This window comes from Lagenorhynchus albirostris, chromosome 6 (assembly GCF_949774975.1).
Source record: "Lagenorhynchus albirostris chromosome 6, mLagAlb1.1, whole genome shotgun sequence".
Classification (NCBI taxonomy): Eukaryota; Metazoa; Chordata; class Mammalia; order Artiodactyla; family Delphinidae; genus Lagenorhynchus; species Lagenorhynchus albirostris.
Window position 1 is genome coordinate 42,773,720 of NC_083100.1, and position 9,599 is coordinate 42,783,318.

Here is a 9,599-nt window from a genome sequence, read left to right on the forward strand (position 1 = left end):
AATGAAAGTCCAAAGTCATGAATGTTAGGAGATATGGCGCCAAGTTATTAAGGTTTAATATATTAGGACAATTCCTTAAAAAAGTTTTATGGATGAGGACATGATTCACTGAACCATTACCCCATTCTTTCTTCATACACTGAGAAAGAAAATTTTTAGAAATAATATGTAAGCCTACAGTCTATTTTATTTTATGCATTTTTCCTTTTATATAACATTTAAATAAAACATTACTTTTAAAATTGTTAGTATTGCAAAAGTAATTCATACAATACAAAAATGTTGAAAATAGAAAGTGGAAGTCAGCCTATAGTCCCACCACCTACAGGTATCCTCTGTTAACAGCATGGTATGTAATTCTAGAGCTTTTTCTATACATACACATATGTGTTTTATTGTTATTTATTAAAATTTTATACCTAGTATTTAGCAATTTGCTTTTTTCACATTTAGCAGTATATCCTAAACATTTTTCTGTGTCAATATGAGTAGTTTTACCTCATTTAATTGTTGCACAGTATTCTGTAGCATAGAACAGCTTATTGATGTGCATTTAGGTTGTTTCCAATTTTCCCCCTATTATATGTAATGTTGTGATAAACATCCTAAATCTTTACCTAAATTAACCATTTATTTTTAAGGAAAAAAATATCTACAAGTGGAATTTCTGGGTCAAAGCATAGAAACAACTGTCTTCAAAATGTTTTTCTTCTCAATGTTATCTGATATTAAATCTGGTATTAAAATCAAGAGTGTTAATGGTAAGCTGTTGGTTGGGGATATGAGGATTTGAGATACTGACCACATATAACACGAGAATATAGTAATATGTGTGGTTTTTGTATGTATTTGAACAGGGTGGATAAGAGAGAGAGAGAAGCAGAAGGGAAGAGAGAGGAAAGAGAAGGGAGAAGAAATTTAATGTGAGAATCATCCAAATCCAATGTAAAATGATACCAGGTATTATATAAGAATTACTGGTTGTACTAGAAAAACCCTTTGTGAATAGCCAGGTATACGCATACTGATTTGTAAATGAAAAAAAAAAAAAACTGTTCAAATCCTAGGTAGTAATTTTCATAAGATATACTAATGTACCGCTAGTAAATTACTGGGCCTAAGAATTTTTAACTACAATCTATTAACTTTATTCCTTTTTCTCAATAAATCACTAAGGGTGGTTCTCAACAGGAGTCTGTGGGTGTTACAGTTATCTACTGCTGTGTAATAAATCACTCCAAAACTTTGTAGCTTAGAACAACATTTTGTTATTATTACTTATGGTTCTGTGGGTCAGCTGTGCTCAGGTGGGCAGTTCCATCTGGGTGTCTCTCATGCAACTGCAATCTGATGTTGGCTGGGGCTGACTCATCTGATAGCTCAACTGGGCTGAGTGTCCAACATGGTTCCCCCGTAGGACTGGCAATTGGTAGTAGTTGTTGGCTATGAGCTCAGTTGAATGTGCTAACCTGAGTGGCCACATGTGGCCTCTCCTTGTAGTTTGTGACCCTTACCACATGGTGGCTATGCTAGGGGGTGGAGTGTCCTGAGAGTGAGTGAACACTCCCAAGAGTGAGTGTTCCAAAAGTCCCAGGGAAAAGCTGCAAGACTCCCAATGATCTAACCTTGGAAGCCCCAGAATATTTCTTCCACTGCATTCTTTTGTTTCAGCAAATCACTCAAGCCTTCATAGAAGCAAGGGGCGATGCATTAGACTCTACTTTTTGATGGGAGAGCAGCAAGTTACACTGCAGAAGTGCATGTGGGATGGAAGCTATTATTATGGCCATCTCTGGAAAATGCAATCTGCCACAATGGGGAGTTGGCAGGAACTCTCGGAAATTGTGGACTAATTTTTCACATGTTTACATCTTTCTCTGAAGAGAATCTTCAATATTCATAAGATTCTCGAATCTGACCAAAAAAAAGAAAAGAAAAGAAAAAGTAGAAACAATAACTGATCTAGGTAGTTTATGGTCTATTACATAATTAAGTTTATTCTATACCCTAATATTCCTTTTAAGGATATTTAATCTCTACCACTATCTTGGAACTGTTTAGCATCTAGCTGTGATTCACTAAGAAACTCATCCAATTAAATAAAATCTTTAACAACAAGTCCGGATAATTCCAACAGTGTGAATGACCATAAGTTCAATGAAACTGGATAAATACACACACACTCCTGTACATGTATAAAAACATGCTCTGAATTTTAAACAGAGGGGGCTGATTAAATGGGGTTTGTATTTTGGATCACTGTTCCCACTAGATCTACCTATATTTGACACTTAAAGAGAGAACTCTAATCGACTATTAATATTCTACACACTGTTCAGGGGAAATTTCTTTTTAGAACCCTGCAACACAGTCCTGCACAGTGCCCAATGATTTATTCATTGAGCATGAGATTTGATTGCTTTTATCTCAACATATGTAATTATAACTTATTGATCACAAAATTATCTGGTTTTTATTACAGCATTTGACTCTGTGATCTCTCCCCCCAATCCATGATGGCCTCAGAGAAACTCCATTTTGAGTAAGAACTATTTATGTCTGTTTATGCCCCTATACTTGCTATTAGTTTCATGAACTTGTCCCCTCTGGATTTTGATGGAGGTAGGAAGGGGAGGGCAGAGAATCTGGGAGGGGGTGCAGGAATCACCCGCCAGCCATAGTCTTCACTAGAGGTTAGCAGAAGCACAACACCAGTCAAAAAATCAACCACAGTCCTTTGCTTACATATCAATATATATGCAAATGCAAGGTATAGAATTAACTAACATAAGGGAATTTTGTTGCTGCTGCTGTTTAAGTTGATATGTCTCTTAAGTCTCTTTTTTGTCTGGAAAAACATTCCAGATTTTGCTGATTCTTTTCAACTTGTTTCCTATCACCTATGTTTCTGTAACTGGAAATTAGCTATAAAGACTTGATTAGATTCAGTGTTAACATTTTTGGCACAGATACTTCACAGGTGGTCCTGTGAATCAATACTTCATGTGAAACTACATGAGGAAGTACATAATACCTCTTTGTCCTCCTTTTAAAGATGCCGATTGATCGGTAGTTGTAAAGTTATAAGGTGACCTTTTGGCTCCCTTGGAATATCCAGTTCCTCATTAATATTTAGTTTCTTAGTTTTAGCATCCATAAATGTTTATTGCCTGAATCAATTATTCCATTAGATGTTACAGAATGGTGAATTATTCTATCATTCCTTCTACATTTGTTAGTTAAAATACTTCTGTAAGAAAACATTCTCTCATCCACTGGGGCTATTTTGTAACTTGCAAATAGATTTTCACAGGAAAGGCAGATCAAGACAATTTTTTTCCCTTTAAATACTAATTTTCAGAGTACAGAGTTGACTACCTCTAATAATGACAAATGAGTTGTACTTGTTGCTTTGGCTTTCTCTTTTGAGTATCATAAATTCATGCATATTTATTTAATCAGTATGTTTCAATCAATTGCTGTCATCTTCCGTTTGATGGTAAAATTGTCCACCTTTAGCCAATGGACAGTTTCCTTGCTTTCTAGCATAACAAGATGATCAAATCTCGGCTTGTCGTTTGCCATTCCACATCTGGAATCAGCAATTTCTTCAAGAATCACTGGTTCCTTTCAGTAGGAAACAGTATTCAGAGACCAGAGTTTGGGTGCTAACATTGTCATTATTACTGAGTTGTCATTGCTGCTGGATCTGTTCAGTGGACAGAGCTGGGGTGTTTTAACATTTTGAATTTTAAAACATTTCAAAATTTTAAACATTTAAAAAAACATAATCACTTACTCATAACCATAATAACTTCAAAATAATACCAATAAAATATAGTATAATGAACTATATCAGTATTACTACTAACATCAAGACAATAATGAAAGTGAAGATTGCTTTGTATTTTTATTCGACCATATTCCACTAACATCCTGTGTTCTAAAATACCTAATGGGCATGTAAGTTTAGGCCAAAGCTTTTCCCTTGAGGAAGAGGAAAGTTCTGGCAAGGATAATGGCCAGAATGACCTCAGTTATCTCATCTCCCCCGCTGAGTCCTGAGAAGGAGGAGAGGAGAAAAGGCCCAAGGTGAGTAGAGGGTGGGGATGCATTAGCCTCTTGATAGGCATAGGCGTAGCTCTGAGTCCCACCCTCCAGGACTGCTGGCAGCAGAGGAGATATGCCCCAAGCAGCGCTGAACAAAGACAGATGAAATACGAGACGTATGTTTATCTATGCACAGTGTCTGTGCCAAGACTGCAAGCACCAGATAGCCAGACACTTCACGGAAGTGATAGAAACATTTCATAGTAGTTTGTCATTTCAAAAGAATAAATTGTATGAATGAAAATTATATAGTCCCCTCCCAGCCCCTAGATCATCCAAAACACTTCATTGGACAGCATGTGGCGCCAGCCTGACATTTTTGGGTGCATCACAAGGCTTGTTGCTATTATTTATCTTGCTCTTATCATGTTGGCATTTAAGCACCTTATCTCTGCCCTTGAGAGAAAAGATCCCATTTCTTTGGGCTGCGTTTTTTAACCAGTGATTCAGGGGCACCGATACACTTGCTCATTTAATTTTGAGCTGTACTCACATTTCTGCTGGGAGGCAACAACAAGGAAGAAACAGGTGAGGTTGGTAGCCCTCAGGGAGGCAGCAGGTGGGAGGAGAGTGATCTGGAAGGAAAGCAAGGAAAGGCTTTGGTTCTTTTGGTAAACTGAAATCTGTTTTTTTCTCCCTGTGAGACACCACCAACTGTCTCACTTTCTTCCCTTCTCACGTTTTCCGCTTTTGTTTTCCCCAAACCCATCTTTACAAGCACAGAAAGGGGGAGTGACTTGCTTAGGTCCCATTCTCTATTTCCATGCTAATTAACTAGGTCTCCCTCACCCCCACCCCTGAGGAAAGACTCCAGCTCCTGTCACCGCCCACAGTCTTCTTATCATCTTGGAAATTTGCTTATTCAATCCATGAACATGAATTACTGAGAGCAATTTGGCCACTCTGTTTCTTATTCTTCTAGCCCTTTCCTTAATCCTTTATATTTGCAAAATATTTGCTTAAAGCAATAGTGTCAGTCATTAATGTTCATATGGGATGTTCAGCATCCCATAGAGAGAGCTTGCTCGAAATACCAGGTCTTCTACCCTGTATTTACATTCTGATCTAATAAGATCAGATCTCATAGTGGCACCCTAGTGATACTGACAAAGGAAGTGCAAGGTTTGAACTTTCAGGAAAAATGGTTTAAACGTATGCGTATGCGGAGTGGAGGAAACAAAGGATAGCCCTCACATTCTGTCTGTACTCTCATTCCACTGGGGAAGACAGAGGGATATGGGAAATTTGCCCATGCCTCATACAATGGAATACTAGTCAGCAATTAAAAGGAACTAATTGCTGATACACATAAGAGGTATGAATCTCAAAAGTACTGTATTCAGTGAAAGAAGCCAGACACAAGAGTGCATGTGATAGAAATCAGATCAGTGGTTATTTATGGGAGGGAAGGGGACTGATTGGGAAGTGATCTGAGGCAATTTTCCTAGTGACGGAAATGTCTGTCTTGATTGACAAGGATGTGCATTACAGGAGTACATGCCTTGTCATAATCTACATGAACATTTATGATCTGTGCTTTTCATTGTATGCAAATTATATCTTAAATTTTTTAACTTGAGTATACCTATTTTGGGTAATAATAAAATTTTTTACCAATCTTTTTTTACCAATTTATATGCAAAAGTCAAAAAAAGAAAACTTTTGAGATAGAAGATGATTTAACACAGTGCTCCAAACATGGTGTCCACTTAATAAAAATGTATTGACGACTAATAGCCACGCAAGAGTCGTTCATTGCAAGAGTTTGTTTATAAGATGCCTGCTTTCAGCCCAGCAATATGTTTAAATTCAGCATTGTATACAAGACTCAAATTTCCTAACCCTATAAAAATATTTTTAGTAATCCTCCATCCCATCAATCTGGTTAAACAGCCTTTTCATGCAAGTATAATAAATAAAATCAATACCTTTTATTACTTCACCACCAGAAACTCTTGGTACACCCAGATTCAAAGGCATAAGGCTGTCTGCAAGGCTGATCCAACCTTCAGGGAGTATTTTACAAGGAAAGCATACTGGTACAATTTTGTATGAATAAGGAACGCTATCCTTAAATCCTAAAAAGGATTTTTTTTTTAATAAATTTATTTATTTTTGGCTGTGTTGGGTCTTCGTTGCTGCGCGCAGGCTTCCCCTAGTTGCAGCGAGCGGGGCTACTCTTAATTGTGGTGCGCAGGCTTCTCACTGCGGGGGCTTCTCTTTTGTGGAGCACGGGCTCCAGGCGCACGGGCTCAGTAGTTGTGGCTTGCGGGCTCCAGAGCACAGGCTCAGTAGTCGTGGTGCACGGGCCTAGCCGCTCCGCGGCATGTGGGATCTTCCCAGACCAGGGCTCAAACCCGTGTCCCCTGCATTGGCAGGCGGACTCTTAACCACTGTGCCACCAGGGAAGCCCCATAAAAAGGGTTTCTTAGGTTGAAAAAGTACATATAAGGGCTATCAATCCCCTATGGATGTTCTCTAGCTGCATAAATATAGGGAAAATTCATATATTCTTCCAAAGAAATAAAATTTTATGAAAATATATATTGGATGAATTTTATATTTATTCCTATAATAAAAAGTATGCACTGTCAAGTCTCAGGCAAATCGGACAAATCACTCAATAGTACTTATCTTTCTTAATTGTGCTGTCTTTCCAGTGGTGACTGGCCTTGTAATGCATATGTGACTATCTTCCTTTACATTTTCCTACAATTTGAGGAATATGACCAAAAAAATCAACTAACCAAACAAGCAAAAGTGTAAATCAAACTGAAGCTTCAGATTAAAAGATAATTTACTGTTAGATTATGCATCCACAATGCTAAAGACCAAGTTTGAAAAAAATTCTTTATCAATAGGAACTCAACTATTTTCGTTTTGTTTCTAGAGAAATCACATACAGAAAAGAAATAAACAATAAAACATTACAGGACAGCTATTACTGGAGAAATATGATTTTCTTTTTCAATTTCAAGAGGATAAAATTTTTAAAGGGAAAAAATAGAAATGATGAAAAATGTTAAGGACAATTCAAAAACTGGGAAAAGTTTTAAATCTCTCAACTATATATAAAAATTTTCATATTGTAATAGAAGAATTAGAGCTTTAACAATTCAAATTCTATTTATTCCAGTGATCTCAAAGTGTGGTACCCGGACCAGTAGCACCAGCATCACCTGGGAACTTGTTTGAAATGCACATTCTTGGGCACCTCCCAGGCCTACTGAATTGGAAACTCTGGGGATGGGCCCAGCCATCTGTATTTTAACAAGCCTCCAGGTGATTATGGTACAGGGTAAAGTCTGAGAATCATTGATTTATTCCGAAAACATTTACTGGGTACCCACTGTGTGCCAGGCTCTAAGAAAGGCACTGGGGACACAAAAATAAAAACTTAACATGAACCATAGTTTAATCACTCACAAAGAAAAGGAATATTAGCCAGTAAGATTGTTTTTTGAATACAGGAAAATAGGAGATTCCTCTGGCTACAGCTGGATCAGGTAGAACTGCCAAGAACACTGAGGAATTCTACTAAGGTGGGGGCAATGGTCCTTAGTCAGAATCACCTGGAAGGATTTTTCAAAAACACAGGTCCTGGTCCTTCCCAGACCTCTGGAAGCAATCTCCTGGAGCGGGGCTCAGGAAAACTGTATTTTTAACAGTTCCCCCAGTAATTCTGATGTTTACCCAGAGTTAATGATGCTACTGCTGTAGAGTTGTCTCAGGTTCTGTGCTTTTCACCACCTCCCGGCTGGCAGCTTCTCCCTATGTTCTGTGATTATCTGTAGCAAATTGCCTCTGGGAGCATTGCTGGCGAGGGGAGATGTGAGCATGCTCTTGGGTAAAGCGCAGATCCCCAGGCTAAACCACTGAATCAGAATCTCTGGGGACAGGGCTCAGAAATATGCATTTTTTTACAAATCCCCAGGTGATTTTTAAGCATGCAACAATTTGAAATTTACTGCCTTGTGGGTCTCCCCAAGGAGCTACTTTTCTACTCTCCACTACAGTCTAGTCTCCAAGGGCATCTTATCAAAACACGTTCCCTAACTTTTTTTTTGTCTCTTGACATGTGTGTTGCATAAGTAATGGCCCCTCAAAGATGTTCACATACTAATCCCCAGAATCTGTGAATCCTACATGACAAAAAGGACTTTACAGATATTATGAAGTTAAGGATTTTGAGATGAGTGATTATCTTGGATTAGATAGGTGAGCTCACTGTAATCACAGAGATCCTTATTAGAGAGAGGCTCGTGGATCAGAAAAGAGATGTTACAGTGGAGAAAGGAGGAGCAGAGTCAGAGGTTTAAAGATGCTGGTTTTGAAGATGGAGGAGGGGCCGTAAGCCAAGGAATGCAAGTAGGCTTTAGGAGCTGAAAAAGGCAAGGAATATTCTCCCCAAGAGCCTCCTGAAGGAATGTAGTCCTACCAACACCTTGATTTCAGCCCAGCATAAACTGATAACAGGATTCTGACCCAAATTTGTGGTCGTTTGTTATAATAGCAATAGGAAACATACAATGTGTAAAATATATAGAAAGGGAAGTATTGTAATTCAAGACAAGCAGTGCTAATACTGATGAAGCTTATCTCATTTGGAGATTCTACCACATAAAAGATGGCATATTTAGTGTTCCCTTACGATTTATATTTATCAAACAATTTCTTTGATTAGAGGTCTTAATTAGACCTATAGTTACAATGATCACAGTAAACAATTCCAGGATCTTAAAAAACAAAACAACAACAACAAAAAACCAAACAGCCTCAGTTGCTTGATAGCAGTAAGATTTCCTTTTCAGATTCAGTCTTCACAATTTATCAGACGATATGGAAGGTCATCTACTGTGTACAGCTAAAGACATCATGCTCATTAGTGTCTACTCTCAGATAGCTGACAAGCCTAAAAATACTCAATTCAGAGGAAGAATCAGGAAAAACATTCATAACAGACATACTTAATGTGATGTCATCAGCTACACAGTGAAACTTGTGAAGGAACACCACCCTGGGAAAAAGCCTTCAAAATCCTCTTAAATTATCAGCCACTTTTGAAGATGAAAAAAGATAGGTGAACAACTGCCACATTCCCTCACTCACTCTTTACTTGCTTCACTCTTACCAGTGGAAGGTTCGTTTCTTTAGGCCGGGGTTCTCAAACTGGAGCGCGCATCATTAGATCACCTGGAAGGTTTGGACCCCAGTCCCAGGGCTTCTGACTCAGGAGGTCTGGAGTGGAGCCCAAGACTTTGCATTTCTCACATGTGCCCTGGTGCTGCTCTGCTGCGCGTCCTGGGATCACAGTCTGAAAATCGCTGCCTAGAGCGCTGGCTCTCAATACTGCCTGCAAGTCAGCCTCACCTGGAGACTTGTTCAAGCCCTGATGCCTCAGCCACACCCCAAGCCAATTAAGTCTGACTTCCTGGAGGTGAGGCCATGCATCACGGTTTTCAAACACCCCAGGTGATTAAAGATGCTGG

General features: G+C 38.6%; 1 protein-coding gene across 1 annotated transcript in view; it reads right to left on the reverse strand.

Moving 5' to 3' along the window:
• Positions 1–9,368, reverse strand: part of NABP1 (nucleic acid binding protein 1) — a 99,043-nt gene extending 89,675 nt beyond the window's left edge. Inside the window, exons 1-2 of the mRNA XM_060151383.1 lie at positions 9,242–9,368; positions 4,604–4,685 (exon numbers count right to left, since the gene is read on the reverse strand). The gene's annotated coding sequence lies outside the window, so the exon portion shown is untranslated. The remainder of the gene's footprint in view (positions 1–4,603; positions 4,686–9,241) is intronic.
• Between the last annotated feature and the right edge of the window lie 231 nt (positions 9,369–9,599).